At 44.3% G+C, this 22,800-nt stretch overlaps 1 protein-coding gene across 1 annotated transcript in view; it reads right to left on the bottom strand.

Annotated features, from left to right (window-relative positions):
• The window catches only part of CCDC91 (coiled-coil domain containing 91), a 1,604,885-nt gene that overhangs the window by 399,397 nt on the left and 1,182,688 nt on the right, over positions 1–22,800 (bottom strand). The window lies entirely within an intron of this gene.

Raw genomic sequence — 22,800 nt, 5'->3', positions numbered from 1 at the left:
TGCTGAAGTCACACCGGATTCCTTCTCCGACTGACACCTGACCTCTTCTCAGACGATTTCTTTCATTCTGTAAACAGTGCAGTTTCACGCCTACCCTTCGGAGTGGAGAGTCCAGAACATTTGAGCTGTGATCACAATGTTTTAACCTCAGTCCTGGATTTCAATGATACTGACTTTGAGGCTGCTGGGTCTGATGCCTGATGCATGCTGCTGGTGAAGCACTCTCAATGGCATATGCCGGCTGTGCAGAAGAATCCGAAGTCCCAGTGGGCAAAGCACCTGGGAAATCTCTCCCATGTGGTCCAGATTTTGGAGGAGACTGCGACAGATCTGCAGTGGTGGTTGGCGAACTGATATTGGATATGCGACAGAACCTCTCAGCCCTCCTCAGTTAGAGATGACAGTGGTGACTATTGTATCACTTTTCATTTGGGAAGTTTTAGACCTGGCACTCTTGGGTAGTAGTCTCCGAAACATTTTGCCTTCACCCCTCATGTTTTGCTGAATTTGTTTTTGTTGGCTTTAGCACTCTGCGCAATGACCACTGCTAACCAGTGCTTATGCTCTCTCCCTAAAACATGGTTACACCTGATTGGCCTATTTAATTAACTTATAAGTCCCTAATAAAGTGGTATACCAGTTATCCAGGGCTAGTAAATTAAATGCTACTAGTGGGCTTTCAGCACTTATTGTACCCCACATTTAAGTAACCCCTCAAAACATGCCTCAGGCCTGCCACTGCAGCCTATATGTAGTTTTAAACTGCCAATTCGACTTGGCAAAATCAACCTTTTCGAAAGCGTATAACTCCCTTTTTAAAAACATATAAGTCACCCCTAGGGTAGGCTATATACAGTCCATACGGTAGAGTACATTGTATTTAAAAAGTTGGACATGTATTTTTATGTTTTACATATCCTGGTAGTGAAAAACCCAGAAAATCGTTTTTCACCACTGTGAGGCCTACTTCTCCCATTGAAAGTAAGTAATGCTTTATTGTATAAAGTGAATTATAAAAAAGGAGTGCAAATAATGCTTGTGAGTAACTAAAACAAGTAATTAAAACCAGATAAGAGCATTTGGTGATAACAAAATAATCATGCGAGTTACAAGGGGTTATTAGGTCTAACGTCCACAAGTCCTTTCGTTTTGCACTCTAAAAGTATTTGCCTGTTAGTTCCAACCTGCTTGCGTGAAAATTCACATCAATTCATTAATCGTGTGTGCTTTTCCCGCAATGCAAGGATCTTCTAATATTTACCTGTGGTATTACCAACATTTCCTAGCTTCTCATCTATCCGTGCTAAGAATTTTACTAGCTTGCAGTTCATATGTGGATTGTCTGATTTAAAACAGGCTGGTTGAAGTGATTGAAGGCTGGTTGAAGTGATACTTAAGCAGGCACGATCTTTCTCTTGTTAGACTGGGGCATGTGCATATCAGATGAGCCATTTCCTTGACTCTGTTGTTGCACAAACGGCAATCTAGAGACATTTGCCCCGGGTAAGTGCTGTAAGTGCTTAGTGGTAAGTGTTGGATGGCTGGCAATTTTCCTAATCTTCCTGGAGTAGCCTGCACTGAAGTATGGTTATGGACTGAGCGATGCATACTTCTCCCATAGGATAGCATTGGGTTACCTTATTACATTACAAATTATACATTTTGTTTGGTAGCAGGTAGAAACATCATATTTGGTGTCTGCCTGAGGAATTGTAATTCAAAATCCTCTTTACTGGTAACGTCTATATTAACCTCTAGCAAAGAAGGGGGACTGTTAGGGCTTGTTGACGGGGTCCAGCGTACGTGCCCAGTCAATACATTACACGAAGAGTATGCTGTTCCCCAGGGCGGACAACGTGTTAAGGAGGTAGGGGGAGGGCCCTCACACCCACGCACCAAACGGCAGGAACAAAAGATCTCCGCTAAAGAGCTCCTTTATGGGTGCCTGTCCGGTATTGCAGCACCAACCCGACAAGGAGCAAGTCCATATGTTGAAGCATGACACCTAGCTTGCTGGGTGTGTGAGGACTCTAGTTCCGACAAGGAGAATTTCCCTCCCCCTCACTCCTTAACACATTGTCCGTCCTGGGGAACAGCATACTCTTCGTGTAATGTAAAGTCTATATTAAGTCACAATCCTGAAAGTGGTACTTTTAGAAAGTTGGCATTTTCTTGTTCCAAACATTGGGTGCCTGCAACCTGTTTCCTGGGTCACTTGACTAGGTGAAGTTGGCAGTTGGCCTTTGTGTCCTCCCAGACAGCCACACAATAGAGGAACTGGATGTTGGCAGGATGGGCCATCCAACTCTGGTTGGGGGGGGCGGAGCTGTGCACAGTCCTATTGAACTTCAAAGATGCTGCTTCGGCTCATACAGAAAGAACTTCATAATAGCCTATTGTGACTGTAGATAGACTGGGACCAGGGCAGGGAGGCAGGAAATGCCAGACACAACTATCAGAGGAAAACTACAGGAGTTTCTTCCACTTCATGTATATAAATATGTCCCACAGACCCACTTTTCTGTACTCTCATGGTCCTTTGGACACTTTAGAAAAAGGACTGCCCTGCTGCTTGAGGCCTCCCATGCTATCTGAGAAGGAAGACTGGACATTCTTTCTTCATCTCAAGCTACCTCAGTGGCTCCAAGGGCTAGTTAAGTGGCCTCCTGTTCTGAGCTACAGGGAGACAACGTGCTCAAGAGGCCTCCCTGCAACTGTCCAACTGATCTGCTGCACTAAACTTGCCTGTACCTGCAGCCAGACCTGCCTGAACCCTGCTGGTCTCTATTGGAGTAGGATCCTGATCCCAAGAGGTGCTCCCAGGTTCTGGCCCCTTGTGTGACATCAGTTGAGCTCCTCCTAGAAAAAGGGAGAATTCCTTAAGTTTTGGGCTCTTCGTGCCCACGAATGAGCCCATTCACGCCAAGATCTTGCCACCTACGAACATGAAATGTGTTGTGTTTTCACTTTAATACTGTTTTGAGTGCTGCATGAAGACATTACCTGTCAGTTATGCCTGATTGCCTTTGTGCCAAGCTACTAGAGGGTTAAGCACAGGTTAATGTAGGGACTTTTGTGGTTCACCCTCATAAAGGTTGCGGCAGCTGCTTGAGAAGAGCTCACACCACACTCCCTCAACCAGCAACCCAATTTCTCACTGGTCAGTCACCTAGGAAAGGTTTTCTCTGGCACAATCTCAGCTCCATATCAATCTTCTGGAGTTAAGGGCATTGAAAGCCTTTCTCCCATCCATCAAGGGATGACTGGGTCAGATGTTCGTAGACAACACCAATGCCATGTGGTATTGCAACAAACAGAGCGGAGTGAGTTCATGAACTTTGTGCCAGGAGGCTCTTCACCTCTGGACTTGCCTGGAGCACCAATACATCTTCCTCTAGATTCAGAGGTGGTGCAAGGTCTCTTCCGATAATGGTAAGAATCTTGGCTCAATCTTTTTGCCACTGCAGAGTACGTCCAATGTCAGCAATTTTGAGTGTTGGGAGTTTTTCAAAGTTGCTCTCAGTCTGAAATGCTATCTGCTTAGAATCGAATCTGGGACTCTTGCACTCCGTTCCTCTGATACCTCCCCTGCCCCGGGTTCTCAAGAGTATCAGGAATGACCAGGCCCAAGTCATCTCAGTGGCTCCGGACTAGGCAATGAGAATTTGTTATTCCAAACTCCTGAGCATGAATATCTGCCCTTCAATCACGCTGCCCTTATTGAAGAGCCTTTTGTCACAGCAGCAGGGCAGGGTCTTGCACCTGAGAGTGCGCACACTCCACCTTCATGTGATGTCATCTTGGCAGTCAGGCATACCTCAACAAAAGCTGTATACTCATGCCGTTGAGAGAAATTTATGGCTTGGTGTTCCCTGCGACATGCTGGTTCACTTTCATCCTTGTTGGAGGTGCTGTATTTTGTGCTGTTGTTAGCCTGCCAAGGCCTTCCCTTGGGAGCCATTAAGGGTTATCCTCTGCAGTTTGGGCGTTTTTGTGGTTGGTGTAGCAGTCCTCACTGTTTAAGTCACCTATTGTGACATGTTTGCTTAAGGGCTTCCAACATTTGTTCCCTACTACCCCTTTTATCATGTCCCAATGGAAGCTAATTTGGTCCAAACAATTCTCATAGGCTCTCCATTCAAGCCGCTACACAGTTGGTATCTGTGACTTCTGACTCTTAATACGGCCCTCTTAGTAGCAATTATATCCGCCAGGTGAGTCAGTGAGCTTCAAGCTCTTTTAGCTAATCCTCTGTTACACCAGCTTCTAACCAAACAAACTGGTTCTTCTAACTCGCGCCTCCTTCCTACTGAAGTGGTGACTCCATTCCACATCGGCCAAAACATCACATCGCTGACATTTTTTGCTCCACTTTCATCTTTCCAAGGGAGAGGAGAGGCTCCACCATCTGGATCCACAAAGAGCTCTGTCTTTTTACATTGTTAGAAGCAAAGACCACAGGGTGGATGATCAGCTCTTTATTGGATTCACAGGAGAGAAGAAAGGCCGGGCTGTGGAGAGGCTAACCATCTCTCGATGCATTGTACTTTGAATCAAGGTCTGCTACGCACTAGCTAAGGAACAGCCTCCTCAGGGCTTGCGGGCCATTCCACCATGTACTGGTAATCTCTGGCCCATTTCACCATGATCTGGAAATCAGCAAAGTTTCTACAAGGGCATCACTCCACACATTCACGAGCACTACTGCTTGGACAGTCATGTCTATTGTGACAGGCATTTTGCCTGTTTGGTCATACAGGATTTCCTGGTTTGAGACAGTTCGCAGACTTGGGTATCTTTTCTTTTTTTCTTTTTTTTTTTTTTAAAAACCTTTATTTCTTCAAGAATCTGGACACAGCTATTCAGCCGACAACCCGGAGGTTCGGCAGCTTCGGTAGAGGAGGAGAAAGAAGCGTCCACATTGCAGTAAAGGAGCAGTGAAAAGGTTCCATTTTTAAATAAACACAAACACACAACAAACCCCAGCAAGGCAGAAACACTGAATGCCCATGGTGGTTACCCCTCAGGGGAGGCCGGACCCCAATCGTCTAACAGTCACAGTACTATGATAAGAGGAAAAAGGGGGAAAAGCAGAGGCCCAAGAAGTCAATTAACAATCACATCTGTATACAGAGCTGGAAAGAATGTCAAGAAGAAAGCTGTTCCTCGGGGGGATCCAAATGAGGGGCAAGACATATTCCCCCTCTGTATTGATTCAACCGCCCCCAGATGGCATGCCACTTCCGAGGGCGGCCTCTAGCGTAATATACTGTCTTCTCCCTGAGCATACTCCAGTCCATATTTTCTTTCCACGCGGTCAATGTGGGGGGCCCCACGGAGCCCCACAAGCGCGCTATGTCCCTCTTAGCGACCATGTTACCCAGAGTCACCCACTGGGTCTGTGCCTCATCGTGATCAGTGGGCCCCCAGACATTCAGGAGACAACACCGCGCTTCCGGCTGCATAACAATGCCCGTCACCTCCCCCATCACTGCATGGACTCTCCTCCAAAATTCCATGATGACACCACATTCCCAAATGATATGCAGGAAAGTACCCACCATACCACAGCCCCTCCTACATAGGCCTTCCTCAGAGAATCCCATATGAACCAGCCTTGGCCCCGTCACATACACTCGATGCAGTATTTTGAGCTGCACCAGCCTCAGACGCGACGGGATCGCAACCTCCTTAGGAGAGGAAACAGCAGACTGCCAATCCTCGTCATCCAGGGGTATCTTTTCTAAAGTGAGGAATCTGCAGTTAGAAGTCTCCATCGGAAAAAGTTACCTACCTTTGGTAATGCTTTTTCTGCTAGAGACTCTATCTAACAGTAGATTGCTCCACCATCCTCCCATCCTACCCGATTTGCGAAATGACTCTTCACCAAAAAGCTCCAGGTAGATTATGCACACTGGTCACACATCATTCAGTCGTGGTTCCACGTTTTTTGCGCGGGAATAGTAATGAATGAAATTGTTATAAGAGCCCCAGATTGATGCCTTTAGAGGCACCATACATGTCACTACCGATGTGGATGACATTGATGAGGAGCTGCCTGACACCACCTACCGGCACGCAACGATTTTACAGAGGCAGTCTGACACTTGAGGACTATTAGAAGGTCAGGAATCGGCGGTTCGCTAGAGTCTCTACCAGAAAAAGCATTAACAAAGGTAAATATCTTTCTGTGCTCTTAGCAAAATACTCTTTTGCCTCTGGATCGCTCCGCATGCACAGCTAAAAGGAACTGTTGCATCTATTTCGCACAACCAGCAGGTGGAGACCAAGGCTGCCATGACTACATGCGGTACAGCCTCCACAGTCAAGAACAGGCATGCTGCAGCAACAATCAGCCAGCGAAGCTGCTATTTCTCTTTCCCAGAACGTGTGTGGTTACCAAGTATATAATATACCTGCACGACCTGCCATAGGATTTACTGTAATCCGTTGAAGAAGACTTTTAATATAAATCCCTTTCAATAAGCACAAACAAATAAGCCACTGCGGAATCTTTTGGCTAACGGTATCGTAATGAATGAATGATACACATTTCGTTAAACCCGTTTCTTGAAAAATTACAGGAAAATCTGTTCTATTTTCTTAAGGGTCAGGTGGCGGTACGAAATGCCATCCCAGTGACCACAATTTGTAATGCCTGTGGTTCCCAGCACAGAAAAACCTAACCCCAAATTACAGCTTCTGCGGCTGTAAACTATGGTGCCTCCAAGGTCAGACATGTCGGCATTCAGCTCTCTGCTCTTGCAGTGCTTTACTACCAGAAGAGAGCCGATGACAGGCACTGCACGCTTACCAATAAGAACTGCCAGGAAACTCGGCATGTCTAGTTCCGCCCTCTAACTGCTCAAACAACAAATAAAGACAAGCAGGCAGACATGTAAGCAGTATCTGCTGAATCATCAGGCATTCCGCGTAGAGTCATCTCATTAACGAGGTCTTCAAAGCAACTGAGTTTCAGGAACAGTGATGTGAAGCCCATTCCAGTTATTACAAATAATTAAACACAATTATTTTTAGCTTGTTTTCCCTAATAAGCTGTTCTGTCCCTAAAATTAAGTTTCTCTCAAAACACCAGCTCAGCATATACTTATTTCACAAGCTTATTTTAGACGGGTATTGGTATTTCAAGTAATTAATTATGCCTTGGAAATAAATAGTCACTTACCGGTTAACCACTGCTTTAAATTGATTTGTAATGATTCAATTAAGCATGCGATGATGCACGTGATTTTAGATAGATTTTGTGGGGCCTATTGACAAACTGCACTTTGTAGGAATGTTTAGTCGTAATACAGTGGTACTACTCACTATAAAATGCTACTCACAAACCTATTTGTAGATGTCTTCCTCTCTGCGTCACCCGTCTTTTATGTGTGAAGATCTTTTTTGTAGTAAATGTGGGCAAGTCTGGGGGGGATGGACAGAAAATTTGGAAAATGTATTCTTAAACAGGAAGGGTTTTGGGAGGAGAAAGGAAGTGTCTAAGGAAGAGTAAGGGATGGACAAGCACTCACCCTTAAACGAGTAAGTCTATTGCTATTCAGAAACTGCACTTCTATAATTACTATAACCAGAAAGGACCCAAAATAGTAGTAAATGTACTGCAGCTCACACCTGGAGTTCATCCAGTACCTCACATGGCTAAATCAAATCAATTCAAATCAGGAATGTTTATTTAGCGCACATATCACCCGGAAGTCTCATGGCACTTTGCGGAATACTCAGGAGTTCGTTTGGACAGAAGCCAGTTACGAGTGGAACAACCATGTTTTTAGCTCCCTGCGAAAACAATTATGATCTGAGATAACACGTAAGTGTAGAGGCAGTTTACTCCAGAGAGTGGGAGCGAGGAAAGAAAAAGATCTCCCCCCCTTTCTTATGGCACGAATGTTGATGGGTGTTAGAAGGAGTTTGTTACTGGATCTTAAAGCCTTGCATGTCCGCTACCAACTGAGAATCTTTTTCCAGTAACCGGAACCATTGCCGTATATATGTTCTTATGGGTTAGGCAGAGAATCTTGAAACGGGTCTGCTTCCTGACAGGAAGCCAGTGAAGAAGTCTTAAGTAGGGTGCCGAAGGGGATCCCGAAGGGAGATTCAGCACCAGCCTGGCCTCAGTATTCTGCAGGACTTGGAGCCTGATAAGAAGATCTTCATTTATTGAAGACAGCAAAGCATTTCCGTAATGCATTCGGCTGATGATCAAACCTTGGACTAGTGGCTTTCTGGCTTCCATCGGGAGCCAATTAAAAACTTTGCGTAAATTTCGCATAATGCCAAAACAGGAACCAATTAGGTAGTTGACCTGGTCTTTCATAGACAGTTTGTTGTCTATTTGGATGCCTAAGTTCCGTACTGATTGTCTTGACACTGGACAAGGGCCAAGGGTTTGAGGCCACCAGTCACTTGACCAGTGTTCATGTGCTTTGCCAAAAATAACTCTTTCAGTTTTTCCTCTGTTTAGTTGTAGGTGATTTAGGTTCATCAACCTATCGATATGGGTCATTAAATTTTCTAAACGTGATTTTGTGTCTGTTGGGTCAGGGCCAAGAGTAATCAGAACCTCAGTATCGTCGGCGTATGACACTACATCAGAGCCATAGGATCTGATCACCTTGGCCAGTGGAGTTACGTAAAGATTAAAGAGTGTCGGGCTCAGAATAGAGCCTTGAGGCACTCCCATCCTTACTGGCCTATTGCTGGAAACTATGTCATCAATCTGAACAGCAGTGACTCGATCAATTAAATAGCTCCTCAGCCATTTAAGGGCTTACCCTCGGACACCAATCTCTCAGAGTCTTAGACATAAAATGCTGTGGGAGATGGTGTCGAAAGCAGCAGATAGGTCTAGCAGGACGAGATCAGATGATTGTCCTCTGTCCAATGCTAGCCTGTTATCTGTAACTTCTACCAGTGCTGTTTCAGTACTGTGGGTGGCCCTAAAACCGGACTGTGACGAGACCAGTAAACCATGGCCTTCCAGATGAGTGACGAACTGTCTAATGACCAATAATTCCAGAATCTTCCCAAAATAGGGGAGAAGCGAGATAGGACAATAGTTTATTGGAAGTTTATGGTCAGCATTAGAATTTTTTAGGATGGGCCTGACTCTGGCAGCCTTCCATATCTTTGGGGCAACAGCTTGTGACAGCGAGCTATTAAATAGGTCGGTGAGATGATCAAGAAATACAGGCGCAATGGTTGGGAGGAAACGTGGTGGTATGGGATCCACAGGTGATACAGATTTAATTTTTTCCATAGCTCTAATCACATCTTCCAAATTGTATAAAGATAATTCTTCCATAATGGGAGGGGAACCAGTGGAAATGGAGAGATGATTTCCTGAGATATCAATATCTTCTTGAGGTGGAAAGGAACTGTGAATTACATTAATTTTGTCATCAAAATATTTAGAAAGGGAGTCCACCCAGTTCTGTGAGGTGGGAATAGATGACTGTACTGGAGGCAACGTGAATTCTTTTACGATATTGTAAAGCTCCTTATTGGAGTTTGCTGCTTTTTCTATCTGATTTAGGAGAAACAATTTTGTTTTTGCTTGTTTGATGTTCTCCAAATAGCTACGGTGGATACTAATATATTTTTCGTAGTCAATCTGGCTTTTGTTTTTTCTCCATTTCCGTTCCGCCGTCCTACAGGAGAGCTTTATTTTCTTCAGCTGTTCCGTGAACCAAGGTGCGGTTCTGGGTTTAAATTTACCTTTAGTAAGGGGGGCAACTTTATTTAGTGCAGATGTTATAGCTCCCTCAAGGGAAATTGCTGCCAGATCGATGTTATCTGCTTGGCATTTAGGCGGAAGGTTAAAGTGAGTTGAAAAGGAGATGGGAGTGACTTTTCGCCATGACCTTCGCTATTTAAGTTCGTTCTTAAACTCAGTTTTACTATTATGGGCTGGGATGGTGAATTTCAATAAATCATAGTTTGACCATAATAGTGGGGATGGAGGTTCCACCGTTGGCGCGCCCTGCACCGCCTTATGTAGACCAGGAGAAAGTGGTGCAGAGGCTGGAGAGTTAACGATTGGTACTGCAATTTCTTCCCGTACAAAATAGCGTACACAGGGGCTTAAAATAACACCCAACTTTTTTAAACATATACACTTAGAAAATAGTACATTATTTCGAATTAATTCCATACCAGACATTAAGTCATTTTTAATACATAATAAATAAATATAAAAATTGAACTTTAGGTGTTTTAAATAATCTTTACAAAAATATTTTCATTTAAAATATTATATTTAAATTAATTATTTAATTCAAAATTAAGCCAATAGTGCTGTAGCTTTTTTAAAATTGTGTTCTACATTTAAAGTGAATATATAAAATTAATTTATAATAATATTTAACATAGAAATATTTCTAGTATTTTTTTTTTATGTTGAATGAACGTTTTAACTTTCCCCTATACTTTACCATAACGACAGCTCCACCCCAATAGCAGAGATCTTCGTCTATTTCTGAAAAGTTAAAGAGTAAGCGTCGATCTAAATGTGGGAAATTACTCATGTGTATGTTTACTTTTTGAATAGGCCCCTTTAGCTCCCTTTGCCTGAAATATTAAATGTGTAATCAGAGCTTACCTTGTAAAATATAAAGTGTTGGTCCCAAAGCTGTGCTAAGAAGCCCAACACCAAAGTTTGGGTTGCCGTATATCAAAGCTGTTTAGTCTTGATTTCCCCTCATGCCTCTTTCATCAACCACCAGACACTCACTTTCACTTTATCTCACTATTACATGGTCTTTTTCATCCATACTTTCTCCCTTTGTCTCTGTGTTTCCTTCTTTCTCTTCTTCCTCCTTTTACCAGTTTGTTTCTTTCTCTCTCTTGCATCAAAGTCTGTTGAGGAAAAATAAGTGCTGGTTCCCAAACAATGAGTGCTGCATGGTACCACCTGCAACCACTTGCTCAAATTAAGCAGTGTAATAAGTTTTAGCATAATGTAAAAACAAATATATGAAACACTGCACATTATGCTTGCCCAATCATGTTTCAACCCCATTCCCTGTGTGTCACTGCCAGGCAACGAACCAGAAAAATCTTTCAGATTTGTCTCAGTGCAATAATGGTCCTGTTTTCTGTTGACCAGCAATAACCAATATGTTTAAAATCTAATGGCGATCTTCAAAACACTTCACCCATGCTTCTGAAGTGGTCGCTCTGTTTTAGCGACTTATGTGGACCACTTGCCTTACTCTGCAGTGAAACAATAACGGTTCGAGGCCAGGGGGTCCTAGGGAAGTTTAGAGACCACACAGGCTTTATTCCCCAAGATTCAGACCAACATTTGTTAATTAATCACCACGGTCTATGATCTTTGACTGGTGGTGTACACTATTTTTAATCCTGGTCATGCACGGCTGTGTAGAAAACCTTGGTTTGCCGTTCTTGAACTAGTTTTAACCTCACAACCTTCACTAAAACGTGTTTATTACCAGCACTGCACCCCTCACTTACATTACTAGCTTATCATTTGGGGATTTATTATATCCGTTAGTATATTTCAAAACATCCCTGAGCTCCTCCCTCTCAGAGAGGGGGTTGTAGCCCCCAGAGGAACCAGGTTTTTCCTCTGGGAGGAGAATCCCAAATGATGAAGCATGTCACCTTTGGTGAGTGAGGGATTACGTCCTACATAGGGATTTGCCCTTAGAAGTATCTATTGAGCGTAGTTTGCTTCTACACTTCACCTTCCTTACCATCTTATAAATATATTTTTTTGTATTATTAGACCTCAGGGTTTCGTACTGTTCTTGATTTACTCTGCAGTAGCCTGGACTGCAGAAAGCCCCTCTGTCTTCTCCTGCTGTCTCCAGATAGTCCAGGTTGCAGCCTGTAGAAATAGGAACTGGGTGGGACACAAGAACTTGATCCCAATGCACATGGATCTTCAGCGATTGTTATCTGGCAACCAACACCACACAAACTTCAATTCCACCACTGAAATTTTGGCTGTTGCTTACTAGGAAGCTGCTGGGTACTGACCTGTGCTTTGCAGATCTCTGTTGGCTACTTCTCCATTGTGCCACATGACCCATCATGCATGATCTCACTCCGTTCTACGGATTATTAGAGGGAGAAAGCACTTCAAGCTAAAAGAATCTAGAAAGATATCCTCTATAGCACATCTTGTCTATCCCAGACTTTAGTTAATCTCGACAGAAAAATCACCAAACTTCCTGACAAATCAGAGACAAACTCAGGAAGCACAACACTGAATAGCAAACTGCATGACTCCTCAAGAGACTCTGGACAATACAAAACTCAGAAGCAATTCTCATCCTCAACCTCCCCAAAAGGACCCACACAACACCCTATCTCAAGAAACTAGACTGCTTCTGATTCAAAAGAGATGCCAGTTCAAGATGCTAAACCACTTGAACAAGGTCGTGCAAAACGAAGGACCATAATACATCAACAAACGCCTGACTTTCCACCAACCGAACAGATATCTTCGATCCGCCTCTCTCTACCTTACAAACACCCCACGGATCTGTCAAACTAATAGCGGAGGACGCTCCTTGTCAATCCTGGCAGCCAATACTTCAGGACTGCACAGTTGCCTCAGCAATTCAGAAAAGAACTCAAGACCTGAATGTTGGCATGATCAACCTCCATGCAGGAGCCTACTTTTCTAGCGCCTCGAGACATTCATGGGTGTTTTGCTGCACTTTATAAATGCTTGAATGATTGAATAGTAGATCATGTTCCTAACTATTTTACAGTTCCAAGTCAGCATCAATCCTCTTTCATTTTCAGTCCTGCTACAGCTCATTCTTTCATTGAGGAAAGCAATGCCAGGGAACAGATATCTTCCAGCTGATCCCCTGCATCACTCCGTTCTCAGACAGATTTCTGCTGTTAGTGTCAGAGGTCCACTCATCACTTATACAGTGCTTAGTATCATGGCCTTTTTAAGACCCAGCCCCAAGAGAATGCAGATACACTATAATTCAGGTCCCTCTTAGTTTATGGTTTCTCTACTGAAGTCTTCTCAAAGTTGTCTTACCGATAAAGATTAGGGTGGGCCAAGTGCTAGAAACTGTTAGCATCAAATATTTTAGAAGCAAAGTAAACAATGTTTTTACCTTGCACCAACTGTCAAGAATTACAATGTACGTTCAATGACCAGATTGCTAAACTGAAATGTCAAGTGTCTTAATACGATGATTAAGCATTCTAGCTAGTCCTGCAAAACCTACATGAGGCTTAACCAGACTTTGCTCCTGAATGTTTTATGTTCAAACGAATTTGAGTGCCTAGCCTAGCATTTTTCCTTCAAGTAAGTGTCCAGAGGAGTATCTATGCTAATCCACACCAACGTACAACTCATATGGTGATCCTGCTCACACTGATCCATCAAGCAGCTATAGTCTCCTAATAAGCAAATTAGATTCTATCGATATATATCACTTAAACGTTTGTGAACCTAACACGGATTTCCCTACGTTTTAAAAACGCCTCATACAGTGTGAAAATTATCAGGCATATCGCTCATAACGACTCAGTTAGGGTGTACTATTTGGGACGCTCAAAGATCTGTGATAATCCGTAAAAGGAGAATGTGAGATGGAGGAACAATTTGAGCACACAGTACCATTTAAAGCTGAACTTAAGATTTCAACAATTCAGGACTAGGAAGGTTGGCCCACCCTAATCCTGTTGAAGGACAATGAAAGGCTAAATCAGCATGGAGGCTGCAAATATCTGCAATACATAAAAACTCTGCCATATCTGCGATGGAAGGGAAGACTGAACTAATTCTAATGGGTACATCTGAGAGGCAGACATCCGAAATCAGTAAAATATTTGAGGAGAGATTCTAGGAGTCAAGAACAGGGGGCTAATCATTCAGCATATTTCCTACCATAAGGACAACGGAGGATGTCTTGACTGTATTGAACCAGGCAGAATGTAGTTGGAGCTCTGCTGTTCAATAATACATTTCAAAAAAAGCTCTGGAAAGGTCTCCTTTGGTGAATGGGAAAACATGCCAAGCTGAACCCTCAATACCTTGCCAGCTCAGACCAGGCCAGACCGAGAACAGCACTGTTAATGGAGGAGAAAATTAACCAGAGAACATTCCTGGGGATGTTCTAGAAACAGCAACGGATGTGTAACAGGATAATCATCTCGGCAAACCCTGCCCCACACCCCATGTGGAAAAGGAGTAGTTTCTTCCACAAATAAGGAACCTGCATAGATCAGCCAGTGGCGCATGACGCTTACCTGGACACATTTCAGCCAATAAGTTCCTGGCTTGTACTCCCATGTATTTAATATCTGAGAAATATTAAGCACGACACAGACACCTGGGGCAGTACGGTCTGAAGAAAGAGTTCAGATTGGCCCAGCTGAATTTCAGGCCACCCTATTTGAAATATTCCTCAATAGTAAGAAGTATTTGTGGGAATAACATTGTCAGGTCTAGCTAGCTTGCTTGTGCTCTGACTGCTATCATCAAGAGGAGGAATATTAGAGGGTTAATATTTGTTCAACATTACTTCAAGTCACAACACCATTTCAAATATAAGTAGCCTGACAACACTGATCCTTAAACACGATAACATTTTGTTACCAATTTAATTATTGCCGATACAGTTCTGTACTTTCAACATAATGTGCACAAAAGTCTTTCTACTACTTTAACCATGCTGTCACTGCAGCCAACAAGAGTCCCTGCACTTGAGAGCCTATGTGCAAAAGCACAAGCTCTAGGCGTGCTTGAAAACAAAGTAAACTTTTCCTGGGAGCATCATATAACTCCCTGGCAGACTTGTGGTGTCTTTAGTAAATTCTTACTGGGAGGGTAGCTGCTGCACCTCCTGCAGCCACCAGAACATACCTCAAACTATTGGTAGTGCCCCTGCCCACTCCTCAGATGCCATAAAGGCTTAACAGATTAATTTTCAAGACTTTCCTCAAAGTCTAGCATATTATATGAGCATCTTCGAGCTCCAAGATTTTCCTTTTGTGGGTTGTCTCTTTTAAAAGTAGCCACATGCAGCTTCCTTTTATTTTGTTGAGAAGGGCAGTGCCCCTACCCTTTATCCAGAATACGTTTTAGACTGGGACAGCGAAGGAAGCTCACTCCTGTGGTGTCTGGCTAGCTACCCAGCTGATCGACACTACTCTTCTGCCAGCACAAGAGCTGGCTACTTGTTTCTCCCATCTACTCTGTACAGGCAGGGTACAGGGGTGAAGTGTGCGCTTCGCTCCACCTAGACATGGCAAACAATGTCAGACAAAGGCTTGCAAAGGTTTGAAGGTAACACTGAAGGTAATCTTTCACTTTTACTACTATGATCTCCAAATGAACACTTTCTAGACTTCCCTCCTCTATCCCACCTTTAACTAGCATCACTCAGCCCTACGCTCTTCAACCTCTAAATGGCCCCCTTCGCTGCCATCGTCAGACAGCATGGACTCAGCATTGTATCCTACGCCAACGACACTTAGCTCATTCTTTCGCTCACCAAGGACCCCCTCACCACCAGACTCAACTTTCAGGAAGGAATGAGAGATGTAAAATCCTGGATGAGCAGCAGCTGCCTGAAGAGAAGACAGAAGTCCTCGTCCGCGGACCCACCCCATCTGCATGGGACAACACCTGGTGGCCCTCCGCTCATGGCAGCCCCCCACTCCCACAGACCACGCCCGAAACCTCGGAATCGTACTCAACTACTCCCTCTCCTTGACTCGTCCGGTCAACGCCATTGCCTGCTCCTGCTTCAATACCCTCCGCAATCCTCCACAAGACCTTCAAATGGATCCCCCCAATCAAGAAAAACCGTCACCCATGCACTCATAACCAGCAGACTGGACTACGGAGACGCGCTCTACGCCAGAATCAACAAGTCTCTGCTCTGTATACTCCAGACCATACAGAACACCGCAGCCAGACTCATCCTCGGCATCCCTCGACAAGAACACATCACCCAACACCTGCAAGACCTCCACTGGCTCCCCATCGAGAAGAGGGTAACCTTCAAGATACTCACCCACGCCTTCAAATGCCTCCACAGCACCGGACCCCAATATCTCAAAAAGAAAATCTCCTTCCACACACACAAACACACGCACACACACATTTATTTAGAATGCCACTGTGTATAGTTAAGCCCTATGGATTTATTATTTTGGTATTAACTCTAGTGCCGTTTGTTGGATTTTCACAAAACTTTCATTAAAAACAAAGTTGATCCACCTCAGCTCCTTCTTTGAAAATTTCAAGGTGATCCGTCACTCGGAGGCTGAGAAAAGGGGATAGGGACCTAAAATGGAATTTCCATAGTGAATTTTAGATGCCGCTACAGTCAAGAAGGCTGAAATGGATTACACCAAATTTGGCAGAAAACGAAATCTTTATACAAAACAGTGCTTTTTGTGATTTGGTGTAAATCTGTTCAGTATTTTTTGAGAAATTCAGTTAAAAATGTATAGATATCTTGGTAGTTGGGTTCGCCGGACCCGCATAGGAGTCTCGGGGGCACAATACTTTAAATAACAGAGCAATCTGATTGGCCAAGGGGGCTCTTTTTCCATTGGCTGTCTCACTCCAGAGAGTCCTGCCATTACAGGACACAGGGACTCTGTTCCTGTGTCTGGAAAATGAAGAGAAAAAAACTACAAGCGGGCCGGCTAAGGCCATGTGTGGGGAGGGGTTAGCTTTCCGCGGAGGGTGGCATGCAGGGCCCTGCAGCCTACCCCATGCCACGCAAGGTGAAACGGGGCTAGCATAGTTATGTATGGTAAGAAAAATAAAAAACAAAATGATCTACAGTCGTATACATGTACTGCATGTACATGTATGGATGCATCACATGGAAACAGTGTATACCCTAGTGGCAAATGTGGTTGTGCATAACGAAGTTATATGGTCAACCTTTTAAAAAACAGTAAAATCTGGGATGCATGCAGTACTCCATGTTAAACACGATAAAGGCTGAATGCATCTGATGTGGGTTGCAGAGACATGTTTCAAAGTAAGTTATGAAAGGCAAAACCTATTGCAAAACATTTGAGAGAAACACCAAAGCTTCTATTGACAACAGATTATCCACTAGTAGAAGTCTGGGCACATGCCCATGTTAATAGTTCTAATACAGGGCTGTAGACATATTCTATATAACAAGGATATTTATAAAGGTGTGGATGCTTTCCAGAGCTTTGCTGAAGATTGTGAAGCATTGCAGAATACAGAATAAAGTGGAATATAAGGGAGACCCACTAAGTGGTGATTGAACTCACACACGGGTAGCAAGCATGGATCTAAAGTTGTATGCCATTGTGCTCTTCTCAGAAACGTGTGCAGTGAAGTTTACTGTACTACGAAGGGCTGTCCATAGGGCCTGACAGAATGTGTCTTATCGGGGGCAAATGCATACCTGTCAACCGCTTGAATTAAGGCCTGATTATGAGTTTGGCGGTTCGACCGCCTGATAACCGCATCTACGAGTTGTCAACGGTGGTGGCCGTGTCGATGCGGAGATCTTGCAGCAGTGGTGAGTACTTTTTCCAAATATATTGATGCCTGTGTGTGCATTTCGACTGCATAGTTTTTGGATGCACACATATGCATGATACATGTAGAAATATACCATCTACCCACTGCCAGTGTCTGGCCTATATGTGGCCAGTCCTGGCAATGGGTATATGATACGTAAAGGACTCAACTGTAGATCATCGCAAACAGGGTCATAATCCTTGGGGTGAAGATCCTGCTGTGAAGGTGGAACCTGAAGAAAGGGATCCACATTGAACTCTTCCAGGAAAAACAAAAAAAACAGGAATGAGTACGCAGCCCAAATCCTTAGTTTCGACCACCTTGAAGCAGGCGTTTGGACTGCCGTAGCAAGCTCGTGGTAAAGGCAACTTGTAATACGGACAGCGGTGCAGTTCCCCTGTACCACCCTATGGTGGCTGCCTTTCCCCGACTGCGAACCCGGCGGTCTACTGGTATGCTCGGTGGTTCAGTCGCGGCCTTCGCAAAGGCATTCGACCCAGCTCATAATACGACAGTTAGAGCACCAAGCTCTCCATGGTCGGAACGCCACCGCTGGTACAGCGGTCCATGGGGAATAAGGCTCTTCATATATATTGTAGGTCATTTGAATTCTTTAAGAGGAATCCCGTTAAGATGAATGGGAGAATGAAACTTGGTATATCTTTCCACTACTTTAAAAAAACATGCCTGTCAAAGAAATTAAAAGACTCTTTGGAAAAGCGATTTTTTTCTGTTAAATATGGTTTCTGGAGGAGTCACTTTTATCAACTCCTATAAATGTTTGCAGGAATATGGCTTTCTTGGGAATGCAAGAGGAAGTGGCCTCACAGCTAGAAGTATTTGGAGGCCCATCCTTGGCCTCAACTTTATGACCTGCAGTCTTACCAGCATCTGCAACAACATCTGATGATGCAATCACTATAGAGTACTCAAGGAATGAGGGACAAAGCACAGATGATTCCTTGGTATGCAGTACTATACACATCCATCACCATCAGAGGAGTGAAAGCGTGCAAAGTCACTTGTGAGCAATACATTTGTCCTAGGAAAGGCAAAAAGTACTCCTTTTGGGTGACTGCCATGTACTGTCATTTAAGAACCTATTATGGCATAGACCATGGGTGAAAAGGAGGCTAGAAAACAGGAAGTCAACTTGCAGCCTATGACCCGCTACGATTCCTCTTCTTCGGAGTCCCAGGTTAACCCAGACATGGTATGGATTGAACTCTGAAGTACAGAGGGAAAACACCTGTGTGCAGAACATCCGCATACAGAAGGAGGAGCATAATGCACAATGGCCCGAAGAGCCCCTGCCTCTACTGTGCACCAGGACATGGGAACCAGAGTGGGGTGGAAAATTGAACTTGATAACAGCCTGAGGAGAGGATTCGACAGACACATAGATCACAAATGTTGTCCCACCTGGAGAAACACTACAACTAATATTCCACCACCAAGGCAACGACATGGTAGTCAAGCTCAAGGTGAAAACTGTATGGCACCTGTAGTGAGCCAAGATTTGTGATGGAAAAGGGCCCAATCCACTAGGCCAAGACGGACATATGCATCTGGTGCGGCTGAGATTTTCACTTCAACAGGAAAGAATAGCAGGGAACCAGGGTCCTGGGACTGAAAGAATTGAAGCTTCCTTTTCTCATTTTCTCTTTGTATAAGAAGGCCAGATCAGTCAGTGCAAAAAAAAGTTTGGTCATATGAAAGGAAAATTGGTGATGAGGGCCTTCACTGCCACCAAAGAGGTTGCAACAGAACACAGGTCACTGAAAATGCACTCAACAAGAAAACGTTTGAACAATGACATGAACGACAAAAGATTAGTGTGGAACACCTCATATTGTGTGGTGTTACAGTGGAAACAAGAACAAGTTACTTGAAACAGGCCAAAGCTTACACAGTGATTTCACAAGTAAGTGGTCCCAATGCAGGAAAAAACACTGGTTGCTGCCGTAGTATAGGGGTTGGCTATGGCTTTAGAAATAGAAAAAAGAAGTGAAAGGATGACACACCTTGGCGTGGGCAAAGGAATCTTTTGTCAAGAATTTTCAAGGACATATAGGGTAATTTTAGGATGCTCATCTTGTGGAAGGTCTAATCAAAAATATGGACTGGAAAAAAAAGATGAAAGAGGAAAGAGGAAGTTGCATATAATTTTTCTGTAACCCTTTGCTCGGAGTGCTTCTATTTTTTAGGTCGAAGCTAGCGGCAGCACGCATGCGCTGCTCGCTCTGTGAGACTGCTTTAGTAGAGTATGGGAGAGAAGACGCGCGCACTTTCCTCCCATATTTGTCATTGACTTGTGTCATTGTCTTTCGCAAATGATGCCTTTGGATTCGTTAATAGGCATGTTAGTATGGCCTTGTCTTTATTTGTACCCTCCCATGGCGACTGGCCCTTTTATTTCAGTTGTTACACGGGACCTGTTATTTAGTCTGTAAGCACTATTTACTTTATTGAGTCTCTCTTACTGCAGGCTGAAATGCGCTGTTTCAGCTGAAACCGCTTGTGTTTTTTCAAGCAGCACGGCAACCCCCATAACACGGGTGCCTGCTTTCAATCACTTTAACCCGGCATTATCTTGTGTCTGTTTCAAACCCCCCTACCCAAGTAAAATGGATTTAGAAATGATTAGTGAATTAAGGGATGGGAATTCCAGGTAGCACATAATCCTGTGCTAATGGGCTGAAGCTGACAACGGCACATCTGTGTTACATGTCATCTGTACAAAAGCCACCTGACGGGTTGTTTTCAAAAGCCTGTTTTATTAACAACATCACCACCAATACCACCACCAACACCACCAATACCACCACCATCAATACCACGGCCAATACCAACACCACCACCTTTGCCACCACCACCAATACCACCACAACCAATAACACCAACACCACCAATACCATCACCATCAATACCACCACCATCAATACCACCACCATCAATACCACTACCCCCAATACCACCACCACCAATACCATGACCACCACCCTCAATACCACCTCCACCGATACCACCACCACGACCACGAATACCACCACAATACCACCACCACCAATACCACCACCAATACCACCACCACTAATACCACCACCAATACCACCATCACCACCAATAGCATGACCAATACTACCACTAATACCACCCATACCACCACCAAGACCAGCTATACAACCACCGATACCACCACCACTAATACCACCACCACCAATACCACCATCACCAATACCACCACCGTCAATACCGCCACCACCAGTATCAATCCCACCACCAATACCACCACCAAAAATATCACCACCACCAATACCAGTACCACCACCAATACCAGTACTACCACCACAAATACTAATACCACCACCACCAATACCACCACCACCAATACAACCACCAATACCACCACCACCAATGCCACCATCAATACCACCACCAATACCACCGCCAATGCCACCACCATTACCGCCACCACCACCAATCCAATACCAACACCAATCCAATACCACTAATATCACCACCAATACCACCACTACTAATGCCACCATCAACAATACCACCACCAATACCACCAAAACCACCACCAACACCACCATCACCACCACCAACACCATCAATACCACCACCACCAATATCAATACCACCACCAAAACCACTACCACCAATACCACCACCACCAATACCAGTACCACCACCACTAATACCACCACCAATACCAGTACTACCACCACCAATACCAATACCTCCACCACCAATACCAGCACCACCACTAATACCACGAATACCTCAGCGCCTCTAGCTCACTAGTAAAAGCAGGGTCACTGTCAATCAATCAGGCGTTTGTTAAGCACGACTACTCACTCGTAAGGGTCTCAAGGCACGAGGGTGGGGTTAGTAGGCTCCAGTCCATCAAGTGGGGGTTAGTCGAAGAGCCAGGTTTTGAGTTTTCTTGCGAAGATGGAGAGCGATGTTGTCTGTCTGAGGTGGATCGGCAGGGCGTTCCAAGCTCGGGCCGCGAGGAAGGAGTGGACTCCCGATCTGGTCTTTCTGGTGCGGGGGACCACAGTGTAGGAGAGCTGGGCAGATCGTCGGGTCCTCTGGGGTGCGTGGAATTTGAGTCGGCTGTTCAGGTATGCTGGTCCGGTGTTGTGGAGGGCCTTGTGGGCGTGGGTGAGCATCTTGAAGGTGACTCTAGCTTCGATGGGGAGCCAGTGGAGTGAGCGCAGGTGCTGGGAGATGTGGCAGCGTCTTGGCAGGTCAAGGACCAGTCTTGCTGTGGCGTTCTAGATGTTCTGTAGCTTGCCATAAAGCACAGGCCGCCCAGCACCAGGAGGTGAAGCCATGGCCCTACTACTCCTGGACTGTTTTTTATTAGGCCAAAGATAGTAATGACATTACACAATGCCACACTGCACACTCAAATCACATAGCGGGCAGGAAATAGCCCCCCCCCCCCCGGCTCTTCCTTCTGAGTCGCGACGGTGTAATCACAGAGCGAAAGGTGTTGGAGTGCTTTGTTAGTGTTTATAGGTCGGATCCTATGTAACTCTCACTTCACACTTTGTGTCTGTGTAATTTACATTTACACATCTTCTTCACTGCATTATTTATCACTACTTTGAAGACGTCGCAGGCCGGTCCCTTCTTCTGATATTTACAATCTAACAAGCGGTTGAGAAGGCCCTTTATTGCAATGCAATAGGTCTCACATTTGCAATAGTTTAAGCTTTTAGTATTGTAAATGACAATGCCTTTTATTTATGTTTTTAAACCCTAAACATAAATAAAAGGCATTGTCATTTACAATGGCAATAGTTCAAACTCGGGTGAACGAGAGACCTACTGCATTGCAAATGCTTGCCATTTGTTGTGTTAGCAACTGAGTTGGACGCGTACGCCATGTCCATCAGTGAATTGGCATCGTGGTACTGACGAGGTTAAGAACCCACTGCTAACCCTGCAATTACAGGTTTGGCAGGGTAAAGGCCAAGTTACCCATCTCTATATAGATGCGAACAGAGAGGTTTCTCATACATATTCATATGTGCAATTTTTACCTCCGCATCTGTATTTTGTTAAAATCCGAGGGGCTTATTTACAAGCCCCTTGCGCCACCCGTACGTCACTTTTCCCATGTTAAAAATGATGTAAAAGTGGCGCAAGAGGCTTGTAAATAAGCCCCATAGTTGCTTTCTTTCACTTTAATACAATTTCATAGCACTGCTTTTTATCAGTAATGTTTCTCTACCTAG

The sequence above is a fragment of the Triturus cristatus genome, chromosome 4_1, assembly GCF_964204655.1.
Source record: "Triturus cristatus chromosome 4_1, aTriCri1.1, whole genome shotgun sequence".
Lineage (NCBI taxonomy): Eukaryota > Metazoa > Chordata > Amphibia > Caudata > Salamandridae > Triturus > Triturus cristatus.
The sequence above is the reverse complement of the archived record's forward strand: the minus strand, read 5'-3'. Positions and strand labels throughout refer to the sequence as shown.